This window comes from Gambusia affinis, linkage group LG12, assembly GCF_019740435.1.
Source record: "Gambusia affinis linkage group LG12, SWU_Gaff_1.0, whole genome shotgun sequence".
Classification (NCBI taxonomy): domain Eukaryota; kingdom Metazoa; phylum Chordata; class Actinopteri; order Cyprinodontiformes; family Poeciliidae; genus Gambusia; species Gambusia affinis.
Window position 1 is genome coordinate 2,199,868 of NC_057879.1, and position 13,422 is coordinate 2,213,289.

The window sequence follows — 13,422 nt, forward strand, 5'->3', positions numbered from 1 at the left end:
AAATTAACAACAAAAATACTCGGAGCAGAGCGTCTTTGCCTATATTTTACAAGGTTGATGTTAGATTACCTCAAAAGCATGAAGCAGTTTCTACAGAAGGAGAGAAAAAAATACCCACACCCCTCCAGTTTTCGCTTTCTTGCGTACTTTTGGGCGGAACTGTGACTTCCTCTGAGTGGCCCGGGAAGAGAAACACGTCAGAGGTTTTCCCCTCCTCTGGTGGTTGGCATGTTGTGGTTTCATGATACTGATCTGTTACTCGTCAGTCACAGACTGGAATTCAGGTGTTTCCCTAATAATACTGAGATCTCAGTTTCTAGAGTTGTAGAATTTCTGAGCAGCTGCTTCCTAGGAAGCATCTACCACTTCATTTTCTGGGTTTACATAAATATATATATATATATATATATATATATATATATATATAGTCATAATTTAGTTGAAATAACATAGACAACTTCCAAAAAAAAATTTTTCTAGCCCAGTGTCAGCCAAAATTTGGAGTTTTTGAGTGGATATTGCATAAAACTAACCGAGCCTTTCAGTGTAATGTTTGCTCAACAACAAGAGTGGGGGGGGGAGTTTTGTGTGCCAAGTGACTCCGGAAAGAATTATATCAAAACGCCCCAAATAGTCAGGTGCCCCGAAGAAGAAACAAAAAAAAGAGGAAAAACGTGACAGAAACAGATTAGTGTGACTTTAATTGGCTGCTCATGTAGTAACCTTCCAGTGTGTCTGAATTATAATAATTCTGTAAAACAGAGTGGGTCTAGCAGTGCTGTAGCAGACTTTACCACTTATAACAAACACATGATGACTGCTATTGCTGCCATCAAGGAGGAACAAGCAGTTAAATATTAGGATCTAGAATTTTATATTTGTTTGCCATTAATGTGAAATGACGTTCAATTCTGGGTTCAAGTAAAGCCTTTAAATGTCACTTCTCATCTCTCACTTGGGTTAATGGCTTCATTTGTTTTCATGAAGTCACCTCACAGCCTGAGTAAAACATGCGTCTCACTGCTGACATGGTTAATTAGCCACCTTTCCTTTGCTGTTATCCTCCTGAGCTGAGGCTGGCTGCAGTGCATCTGTGAACAAAGTGACTGTATAAAGGGACATTGTGAAGGATGTGCTGTGGTCATGTGAATTCAGCTGAGAGGTGTTCCAGTTTCCTCAGAAGTCCTGCTGGATTCGACCCAACTCAGACCACATTACTCTGATTTAACCTTCTGCAATAAACGTCACCAACGCTGGAGGACAGGCTTCAACAGAGTCTGCTTCAGCAATAAACGTCTGAAATTAAAGGTATATTCATTTAAATATCTAGCATGTCCCATCCAGTAGGATCTCAGTGATTTCTTTTTTTTTTAGATAAATAAACCCAAATCTAATCATCCTGAGAGATTATTCAGATGGTTTTTTTCTTTATTTTTTTTAATGGGATTTTATTGACATGTTTTAAACAGTTAATATCTTACTTGCTGATAAGATATTACTTATCAGCAAGTAATGTCTTATTAGTAGTGTCCTCACTTTATTCACCTAGAGATTAGTTTATCATTTACAGGCTGGTTTGTGCAAGGCTGGAAGCAAAAATGATATCTTCTGCATTCCAATGGCATTTATAAGAACTATTCACGTAAATGAAGTTTCATTAACCTTAGAAGCAAGTTCTTCTTTGCATTAAGATATTACTATTTAAAGAGAAAGTCTATGGATACACAATGAAGACTTTGGTATATTATGGTCTGGCAGCAAGGACCTTCCCATGTAAAACACCAAGAAGAACCCCGAGTAACTATTTATGACAAATATAAGGAGACGTACAAAACCAAAAATTTTCAGATTTTTCCAGTTAACTCCATGCCAGTCATCGTCACCCTGGACGCCCACCCCTTAGATGCTTACTATGACTTCAGACCTTTAAAGTTTTCTATTTTCACAGAACAAGTTTGAAAGAGGCAGATTTCAGGAAGCGTTCAGTAACAGCAGAGCACTGCAAGAATACAAAGTCTTTCAAAGTTTTCAGTCCAGCTTCTAGTGCAGATATCTTAGCTCATTTGAAATAAAACTACAAAGTAACCTTTAGCAATAGGAGCTTTTTTACAGTCAACAATTCCTTAGTCTTGTTGAAGTAGTATTAGTTCCACTGGCAAATAATTTTCTATAACAAGACATTTTTCTTAGTAAAATATTCTGCCAGTTGATCTAGTACTTTTTCATCAATGAATTATTGACTTAAAACAAGCCCCTATACTTTCCCATTATTACCCTTTAAGTTACTTGTGGGTAATTTTTTTGTCTTATTTCAAGGTCTACGAACATTTTTGCATCAAAAACTAGACCAAAAATACTTAGTAAGATGTTGTGTTTATGCAGTGCAGTTCAACTTTCACGAGTAGAGGCAAAAAGAAACTCTTAGCCTCAAAGACACTCTACCTGATTCTGCAGTGGTTCAATAGTCCTGCTGTCTGTGGACCAAAACAGATCTAGGACATTTTTAGGACCTCAGAAAATCCCAGTTATAACGCTGATCAGAGCAGATGTATCATAATCTAAAACACTAAACAAAAAGTTAGGATCAATAATAGTCTGCCTGCTACTAATTGTTTTTTTTCCCCTGTCTCATAGCTCCTCTCAGTCCCTCACATTCTCCCCAGTCCGTCTTGGTAGGAAAGAAAGAGTTATTCACTGTTATTGACTTACTGTGCTATTCTGGTTTATGAGAAAATCAATTCGCAGATGAAACCTCACCCACCAGGATCTGATCTCTGAGTTTCAGCTTCTAAATGGAGCAAAGGATGAAAGCAAACAGGACAAACCCGTCCAGCAGGAGCACATTCACAAAACACACAAGGAAGCAGAATCACACACTGATTTAATCAGAAACATGTTGGACCAAGATTATTCTAGATTTGACACCATTTTTTATTCAACCAGGACAAGGAGACATCTGAAAAGATATGCATTTATTTAAATTTGATAAAAAAAAAAATATAAAAAAAAAACATGTCTTGTCAAACATGTTACTTATTTATTCTCAATAATCTATTGACAATTTTTTACTGGCATTACTTCAATCAAACACCCTGTGTTACACAACAGTAATGAGGCAACAGCTTTGCAAACTCTCTCACACCCTTCAAATGCACACGTGCACACACACACACACCCACACACCCACACACACACACACCCCAACTGTGATAGTATGACAAGCAAATGTGAAAAATACATATGGAAGATTATGTATAAGGCAATTTATAAATACATGGGGATCTTATAAAAGTATTTAATCAATCACTGAACTAGATGAAGGTCAGACACATGGGGCTCATATCACATTAATCCCCAAGCAGGCAGCATGTCCGACCTGCAGCAATAGTTGCTGCAGGTCGGACAGCAGGTTCCACATATTTACACAAATCATAACATGAGCTAAATAAGTAGGATTATTGTTTCTGACTGAAGGATGAACTAGGGTTAGGTCTAGATTTAGATTTTACAGTTTGTAGCTTTAGAAACTAACATACACATAAAGAATGTGGAAAGTTCTAATAATAATAATAATAATAATTTTAAAAAATCACATTGGACTAGAACAGTACCTTGAAAAATAATCCAGACCCCTTAAATGTTTCACATTGTCATTTTTACAGCCTATAGAGAATTTCAGGGTTTCTCCTCAGAAACCCCGCCTCCCCCAGAAACCTAGCTTTATCCATCTTTACTGTCACCATTGCCGGTGTGCAAAATATATAAATGATGTTAAGCTGGTGGGATAAGCATAATTATATATTTCATAATACTGTATGTTAGTCATGTTACGCTAAGGTCTTATGCTTATGAGCTCTCACCAAATGAACCTCTTGGAAACACACCCAAGGTTAGATATTGTTTTCTGCAGCTGCTCAGGAGACAGACTGTCTCTGGTGCTTGGCAATTGTGCAAGGTTAAACCAACACAACAGTGTATAACTGCAAACTGAAAATAATTTGTGCATGTTTTTCCAAATTGTGTGTCATGGATTTGAATCCAACCTTCTTCACTACGATACATCCACATAAAATCCAGTGAACATCTTCACATAAAATTATGTGAAGATGGATTTTATCATCACATAAAATCCAGTGACGATGTGGGAAAATGGCAGGAAGAAACCTAATAATGAAAGACGTTTGTCACAGATTGTGTGACAAACTGCAAACATCTGAACACAGGACCAAGTTTTTTGGTTTTTTTGGGCACCATTAGGTCTCACGTTTTTCTACTCAAATCCCAAGTAAAGGCATTAGGGTCTCAAGCTGAGCCAAAACTGTTTATTTTGAGTCTTAATCAAATAAATTGATCAATTCTGTCATCTCATCTGAGCAATACAGAGGTTCTGAACATCAATCCAAACAGTTTATATTTGAATTTGCAGAAATTCAAGATGGACCTGAAATAGTTCCTTGTGGAACTATCTTAGGTCCAGTCCTTTTTACTCTGTATGTTAACAGTCTTCCGGAAATATGTCCTGAGGTTAACCTGCAAATGTGTGCTGATGACACCATTGTTTACACATTAGACAAGAGCAGTACTGCTGTCAATGAAAAACTAAAGAACAGCTTGCAGAGATTATCATCACGGCTAAAGGATTCTTGTTTAACTCTTAATACAAAGAAAACAAAATGTATTTGCTTTTCAATCAAGAAAACATCATTACAGTCATTGAATATTCAGATCAATGGGGACCCCATAGAGCAAGAACCACAAGAAAAATATTTAGGAATAATTCTGGATGCTCAGTTAAATTTTAGGAGCCATGTTGATAAAATCAGCAAAATTGTTAGATCAAATATAAACTGTTTTAAAATTGTGAGAAACTGTTTAACACTTCACTGTGCAAAGATGTTTTTTAACTCAATGATCCTCTCACATTTTTCCTATGGAGCTACTGTCTGGTCTCAGACTAGTCAAACTTCACTCAGACCATTAACAAGTCTCTATAATCGGGCTTTGAAAGTTTTATATGAAAAGCCAATCAGATTCCATCACTGTCACATTTTGGCTAAATTTGGCATTTTGGATTTTTCTAATTTTCTAAATTATAATCTTTTAAAATTGATTTTTAAGTGTTTAAATGGACATGCACCTAAATCATTAAGTGATTGCATAAATAGACTGCAGGACAATAGCAGATCTACTAGAGCAGCTTCAAATGGAAATTGTAAGGTCCCCTTTCGAAGAACCACTTTTGCTCAAAGTGTTCTGTCCGTGAGAGGATCTGCAGTTTGGAACTCACTTCCTGTTGATTTAAAGTCTGTAACCAGTTTTAATATGTTTAAGAAGCAAACAAGGCTCTGGTTATGTCAAAAACAGAACTGTGCCCACTTTTGATGTTTTGATGTTTTATGTTTTACTGTCTGTTTGATTATTACTTTTAGAGGTATTTAAAAAAAAAAAAAAGCCCATCTAGGGACAAGTGCTGCGAATTAGCTTTCGCTATTGCACCGTGACATGAACATGGGACTGCTGTTTTCTTTCAGTTTGTCTATGTCGTTGTATGTCTGTCCATACCAAATAAACTAATTAAATTAAATTATTTTGAAAACCATTTCACAACCATGTACAACTTTGTGTTGGTCTATGGCACAAAATCACAATTAATAATATAGATGTTTCTGGGTATAATGTGACAAAATGTGAATAAAGGGGTATGAATACTTTTATCCATGGATACAAGAAGTGGTTAAAAAGTTGAAAATATCCATCCGAAACTCCTTCAATTAACCACTCAGAGAACAAAGACTGAGATTAAGGAAAGGACTTTACTTTTATTCTTAGACGCCTCCAAAGGCCTTTCAGTTTAATTCCATAATTTAATTTATGCCTCCACTCTTTTTCCAAGAGTCTATAAGAAGTCAGGCATGGAATATGTGAAAAAATGTACTTCTTGAATACAAGCACTGATACTGTCTCTGATCGTAATCCTTCTGGAAAAACAACATCCTAACTGAGGTCAGAGTAGCATTAAGTGCAGTGAGACTGCAACGCCTTTTACATATGGACTCATATTGAGCTCATATGTGACTGATGATCAGGCTGATCAGAGGGATTGTTACTGTGCTTTATGCAACTGGTCCGCTTCCACTACCCGGTTTTTGTATCTGCAGGAGACCTGGATAGAACATTTATCTGAGGCAATGAGGAATTACATATAATTCTTCATTAAATACCTCCTATTAAAAAGTTAAGATCGGTGAATGGTTATTAACTCCTGGATGGAAATTGTAGGAGGCTCCTGTCTGCAGCAAAGTGTGGCTCTCGCTCCATGTCAGTTCACAGAGGATTGGTAAACCAAAGTGGAAGAGGTTTCCCACAGACAGTCTGAGCCATTGTATGAGTTGTGTGCGGATACAAACAGTTCACTGGACCCAGTGTCCTGCGATTTCTAGTCCAACACGCATCTCCACTGACTGACCCCATCGCAGATGCCGATCCTGGAGGACTGGAATTAGACACTTGGACTCTACTGCTTTAAGTTTCTTGGCTTCAAGCTTGGCAACATAACCTTTAGATTCCTCCACAGATCTTTTATCAGATCAGAAGTTGTCAAGGCAACTCCATGACCTTAATGTGTGTTTCATTTATCCTCTGATTTGCTTCCCTGCTGGTACATTTAGTTAATTGTTCTAAAAATACCACTACGCCCTGCATGTTTGGCTCGCATTGTCGCAGTTACATAATAAAAATCCTGTCATTATGTCCTCACCCGCATGTCATTCACCCCTTATTGTCACAAACTTTTCAACCCCCTCCCCCCTCTCCATGCATAACTATTGTGTGACTGGTCAGAAGTTTGTGGGTATGTTTGCCCCAAGTACTCAACTTCCAGAAGCAGGTTCTTCAGCCAGAGGATGGACGGTTTTAGGGAGCACTTGGCTGTGAGAAAGTACGTACTTTTGGACAAAAACCTCTGTTAATATGGAAAATAAAATTAGATATCTCAGCTCTCCAGTCATTATTTCCTCCCTTGAATGAACTAGTGAACTCATTCTAGTCTTTCCTCTCTGCCATGACTGTGTGTTTACTAATCTAAAATTACTCTCCTGCAGCTGTTCAGCTTGGTGTGTTTTGTGGGCCTTGATTCTTTGGGTGGTGTAAAGCTCTTCTTGTCCTCCAAACAGTACAAGTGGAAGCAGCATTCTTGACTTTACTTAGTTCAGCTCTTAGTTTGTAGCAGATGTGTAGTAAACTGACAGCCGAGTCACTCGGCCTCCTAATGGTTCACTTCTGACAGCTCACATCACATTTACACCAAATAGATTAACCAGACTTCCTCTGCTGCACACCATTCAGTATGCAGAGGCACTGTGTACAGCAGAGGACATACGAGCTCAAACTAAGTAAAAACTAATGAAGACTCAAGACTAAAACCATGTGAAGGGAAGCTTTTGGTGTAGAATTTCAGTTCAACACGACAGACTTAACATCCTTGTAAAATACTGCAACAAAAACGACATTCATCCTGTCCGTTTTGATGAATTTATGTTGTTCCAAATGTGTCATTGTGAGCATTAGCTTCAGTCTCTGTCTCCTCTCTTTCTGTCCCCCTCTCTCTCTGTGTCTCGTCTTTCTCTGTCTCCTCTTCCTCTGTCCCCCTCTCTCTCTGCCCCCTCTCTCTCTGTCTCCTCTTTCTTTGTCCCCCTCTCTCTCTGCCCCCTCTCTCTCTGTCTCCTCTTTCTTTGTCCCCCTCTCTCTCTGTTGCCCTCGCTCTCTGCTACGATACAGGTTCTCCCGTCAGGAGATTCTGTCGTAAATGCTAAGGCTAGTCAGCATGGCCACCCATAACAGTTACTGTAACAGTGAGTTTTTTTTCTCAGGATATTTTTCAGCACAGTCAGAAAGTTGATTGACAGGGCTAAGCCCCTCCTCCTGCCTCTGATTGGTTGTTTTTGGGGCATTTTTGCAGATTGCACTAGCAACACAGGGAGGAGGTGGAGGAAACTGATCTTTTCACAAATGATCTGTTTCATATTATACTCTCATGACATGGTATGATATGATGTGATATTTTTAACAAACATGTAGAAACATATTTTTTCCAAAAGTTACATACAATTCTATACTAATTTCATCCTAGTTGGTGTGAGGCTGTAGGTATTCAGACGAGGAAGCAGAAGACCTCCAAATATACAAACTTTGCCTGTCGACTTCAAAGAAGCGGTTTTGAATGGCTTATTTTTTCTAGTTCAAAACTCATGTGTTCAGTGTTTGTAAGTGTGCAAACTTACAAAATTCAAACAAGCACTTGATGTTTCACAAGCTATCTTTACACATGATCAAGGGGAAAACATTATTTCAGCAGAGATCTTAGGCAAGTATTTACATGCACAGCATGTCTGTTTGAGGACAGCATTTGTTGCCACACTAGTGTGGAACCTTGCATGCTTTTCTCAAGCATTTTTTCAACTTTATTTAACCGCTTAAGTTGATTGAGAATAACTTCTCATTTTCATCAACGGCCTGTTCACAAAACATCAAATAACAGAATATCATGCAGCAAAAGACAGAAGAATATTATAAAATAGGGGGGGGGGATCAATAATTCCATTAAAATACAACCAATATAGTGCATTGCTGACTAAATGCACTATAATACAGGTGATAAGTTAACAGTTTCAGAAGCAGGTACATTGACCATGAATTATGGACTTTATTGAGTTGATAAAAGTTGGTATTTCAATCAGCAGGTGCAGAAAATGAAATGAGGATTAATGATGACAGACTAAGCTTGATGCAGCCATGGAAGTTTGCAGCTGCACATCTTGAATCAGACTGAAGGTCAGAAGCTGTGCAAAGAAAAACAGCAAGAAAATGTGCCTTTCATGAAGGTCAAATAACATTGACCTTCATGAGACATTCTAATTCAAATTCAATTCAAAAATACCTTATATATAAAAAAAATAAATAAATTTTTTTTGATTACTTTGGAAAGCAGTGAATCTGTCAGCCTGTGTGGGTGCGATTCATCTTTCACGATGAGATAATCGGCTCACCATCTGTGGGTACTGATGCGTTGCTCACACTTGCACCTGCAGCACCACTGCTGACCTTCGACAAATACTCACCGCTACTTGCCATACTCTCACACAGTCAAAATCCTGCTCACGCTGATATGAGATTAGATCTAGCTCTTAGTAGTCCAAACAGAGAGGAACTCAATAGAAGTGCTAGCATCATTTTTGGGTCTGCTGCTACACAGGAAGCATCGCCCTTCCTCTGTGAAACGGTAGCTCAACTGTGAAGAAGTTTTCACAGTTTTTTCCACCTGAACTAAGTTTTGGCCTCTGTGCGATTGACAACTAACATTCTTCTAAAAGCTGAGCCCTAAAGGTTCACTATGGTTTTTCCCAGTTTCATTGGGTATGTTTTTATTTGAACTTTCTACACTGAATATTATAGAATTCATTTTCTACCTGCCACTAATTTGTGTTCTGGTTGTGTTATAACCAGAAACATTTCCACTGTTTTCTCAAAGGTTCCTGAGAAGACAAAGGTAGAACATCTGTGAGTGTTTGTTGCTGAGCTGGAATCAGAGGTGTGTGACTTATAGCTGTCACACAGTAAGTGGGCTTGACTCAGAAAACAGAGTCTCTCTGGACAGATAATGGCTGCTCAGTGGATGAAGTTAGAATCAATTTATATTACTGAGGATTTCATTGCTTTTACAGTGAAGCACTTTGGAACTTCCATCTTAAGAGGAAGTTCCAAAGTGGAGGCTTATTTTATAAATAAACCTCGCTTCCTTATAAAATGTAGCCTACTGGAGTTCTGAGTAAGTGAAAAAGTTTTTAGAAGACTCCTGGAAACAGACTTTTCAGTCAGGGAGTATTTATTCAGGGGAATCCCAAACTTTGTTTCTTTCTGTAAAAGAAAGTATGCTAATCTGGGCTGAGCTACTGGGTGTTTTGGCTAACTCCACATTTTCCACCATGCTAAAGAAAACGCTAAAGTCCCCATTCATAAAATAGGCTTAACACCAACTGTTAGCAGCTAGCACTCACCACTTTCTAGCTAGTTTTTGCGCTACAATTTATGTTTCTATGTACTTTTCAGAATTTTATTAATGTAAATACAATAGCGACATGTTGGCTAGCAGATGTTTTGGAGTTTGATTGATTTACTAGGATCCAAACCATTAGGAGGGCAGACTTCAAGTGCTTAAAGGCAATGGAATTGTTACAAAGTACATTTTAATTACTGTAGTAATGTCTAGTCGCCCCCGCAAAAGCTACAGCCAATCACCTTCAAGGAAAAGGAATGGCATATTCCAGCCAATAGTCTGTCAAGCAGTACTAGGCATTTCCGCTTCCCAAGATGCGTTTCTTTCAAATATTTTAGAAAAAAGTAAACCTGCAAATACAACTCTGGAAAAAATGAAGAGCCCACTGCACTGAACCCCACTGAAAACCTCATGCTTATTCCACCAAACACTGATTTCTGAATCCTTCCTGAGTTAAAACATTAGGATTGTTGTTTCCAAAGGAATGTGAACTTGTTGTCTTTGCATCATTTGAGGTCTGAAAGGACTGCATCTTTTTTGTTACTTTGACCATTTCTCACTTTCTTCATCCATCCATCCATCCATCCATTTTCTGTTCACCCTTGTCCCTAATGGGGTTGGGACAAGGGTCGCCAGTCTGTCGCAGGGCAACACAGAGACAGACAGGACTAACAGCCACTCACACACACTCACACCCAGGGAGAATTTAGAGAGACCAATTAACGTGACAGTCATGTTTTTGGACTGTGGGAGGAAGCCGGAGAACCCGGAGAGAACCCACGCATACACAGGAAGAACATGCAAACTCCATTCAGAAAAACCCCAGGCCAGGAATCGAACCCAGGACCTTCCTGCTGCAAGGCAACAGCTCTACCAATTGTGCCACTGTGCAGCCCTCATTTTCTTCAAATAGATAAAAATATTTGCTTGGAATTTCGGAGACATGTCAGTTGTTCATAAAATGAAAGAACAATGCTCATACTATTCAAACACATGCCTATCAGAGAAAATCAGAGAAACTGATCATTTAAAGTGGTCACTTAATATTTTTCAGAATAATAAATGTAATTTGGATAAGGCTGTACCTTTCTGAAACAGCAAATAGCTCTCCACAAATTCAACACAGTAATCTTATCATATCTGTGCATTAGACAGCATTTTTTGGTACATCTTGCTCATGATTTGACATAAGGACACTTTTCAGGAAGTGCTACTCTGAATTTCTTTTATACAGATGAAACATCAAGCACTGTAAGGAAGATAATAAACGTAAGCACAGACTCATGAGTCACAACGCTGAGGAAGTGCATGTGTGTTTCCATCAGGGCTGGAGACAGAGTCTAGAGGTCTGAGGATGTGAAAGTTCAGGCTGATTAACGATTAAGGCTTTCGAGTGACAGAAAGCAGTTAGTGATTTAGCAGACAACTTTTAACTGATGTTTCACTGTATTTTAACTTCACTGGCCCACATTTTCCTTCTCCCTATACTTAACTGTGCTTAAATACCGAGAAGCACTCTGTAATCATTTGCCTGCATTGTTTTCCCACATTGACTATTCTGAAAGCATTTGCTGCTGCTGGGAAGACTAAGTTTAGCGTTCATTCCAACATGTTTCAGGCTGTTCCCACTTCATCAGGCAGACTGCAGCTCTACTCAAGTCCTCACATGATGGACTGAGCCCATAATCGTCTCAATAATCTCAGGGTGTTTTCCTGGTCCACAACCACCAGCTCTAGCCTTCTGCAGATAGGACAGAAACCTTTCAAAATGATGACAGTTTGGCAGTGAGACAAATCGTTTTTTATAAATGACCTACATATTTAAATCTAAGTAGATCCACGTTAATGTACTGTACAGTGCGTTGCAGAAGTACTCATAAGTCTGTTTGTAATTTTACATTTTTCACAAACTTTGATATGTTTTGTTGAAATTTTACTTTTGGGTAAATCAATCAAGAGAGGCTAGTTGCAAACACGTCACTGTACATCTGAGTGAACACTGAATCATTTTCCTTCCACTCCACACACACCCTCGAAACTGTGTTGGTCCGTCTCATAATATCACAGTAAACACACTGAGGTTTGTCAGAGAGTAAAGAGAAATGTAAAGGTTTCATATTTAGAAATGTTGCGTGATTATGAGAACATTTTAAGAGACCTTTGTATATTTTGGATAGTTTTTAGCAGACTTATAGAAAGCGAAACAAAGTGTTGTTTGTAGTTTATTTGTGTGTTTTGCGTATGTTAATGAACAATATGATGTAAAAGTTCATCATCAAAAACAGCATAAAAAGCTATTCTTGTGAATATCACATTTGCCTTGGTGAGGGATAATCTCCTGACGGCAGAATGTTTTGAGGACATGGGTACACTGCTGACTATGTCTGCATATATGAAATAATTTTCTTAAATAAACTGGAGCCTCCCGTAGAGATTGGCATCATGTGTTCAAGTTCATCTCCTCCTGCTTTGCTTAAATTGCCTCTTTCTTTATTTCGGATTCCAGCTCCACCTGTAACTGAAAAACTGGTTAACTATTATTGGCATAGTACTGAAAGGTCAATGAGCAAGTAAACAGTATCTTGTTAGTTTTTAGGTTTTTTTGGCCATGCAGCCCTGGTGAGAGTTCAGTCATTCAGCAATGCTCTTTGGGTTTGAATGAAGACTCAGGAGGAGGCATTGAGCTGCAGCTGAAAAGGTAATATTTCAACTTAAATTATAATGGCTTGCAGCTGAAAGACTGCAGATTGAAAATTAGGGAGAAGTCGTTGCTCCTTTTCAGGAAGAGAAATAAAGGCTGCAGCAACAAGGCGTGTGTTTCGGCGGATGATGTGTTGGTTGTGAGACGAGACGAGAACATTCAGTAAAGTCCTGATAATGGATGTTATCGAAATACTGTTTTTTTCTCTGGTCTGTGTGGTCATGCTTCTGTGTTGCCTCTGAAACAGAAGGAGAATTGAAACAAAAAAAAAAGAAGTGCTTTTATCATGGTTATGGAGAGCAGATTCACAACTCTAGCCCGGTTGTCCTTGGAATAATCTTGCTGCTGGAAGAAGGAATTCCTTTATGAGATTAAACTATTTGTTTGAATCTTGTCTCTGCTGAAGTTCACATGCTTTTTAAGCTCTGGAGAAAATGGTTCCCAGATCAGTGAGAGGCTTTACTGACGGTGGATGTTCAGACGTTCCGGTTTTGAGCTCAGATTCAGTTTTTTTATTGTTTGGTAGGAAAAGCACTGCGGTGATTACAGAAAATATCAGTTTTAAAAATTGACAGAAATTTCTTCCATGATAAATAAACTATTCATATACATAAATATTTATAGAAATGACTTTTTGTGCTAAGCCCCTCCTCCTGGCTCTGATTGGTTT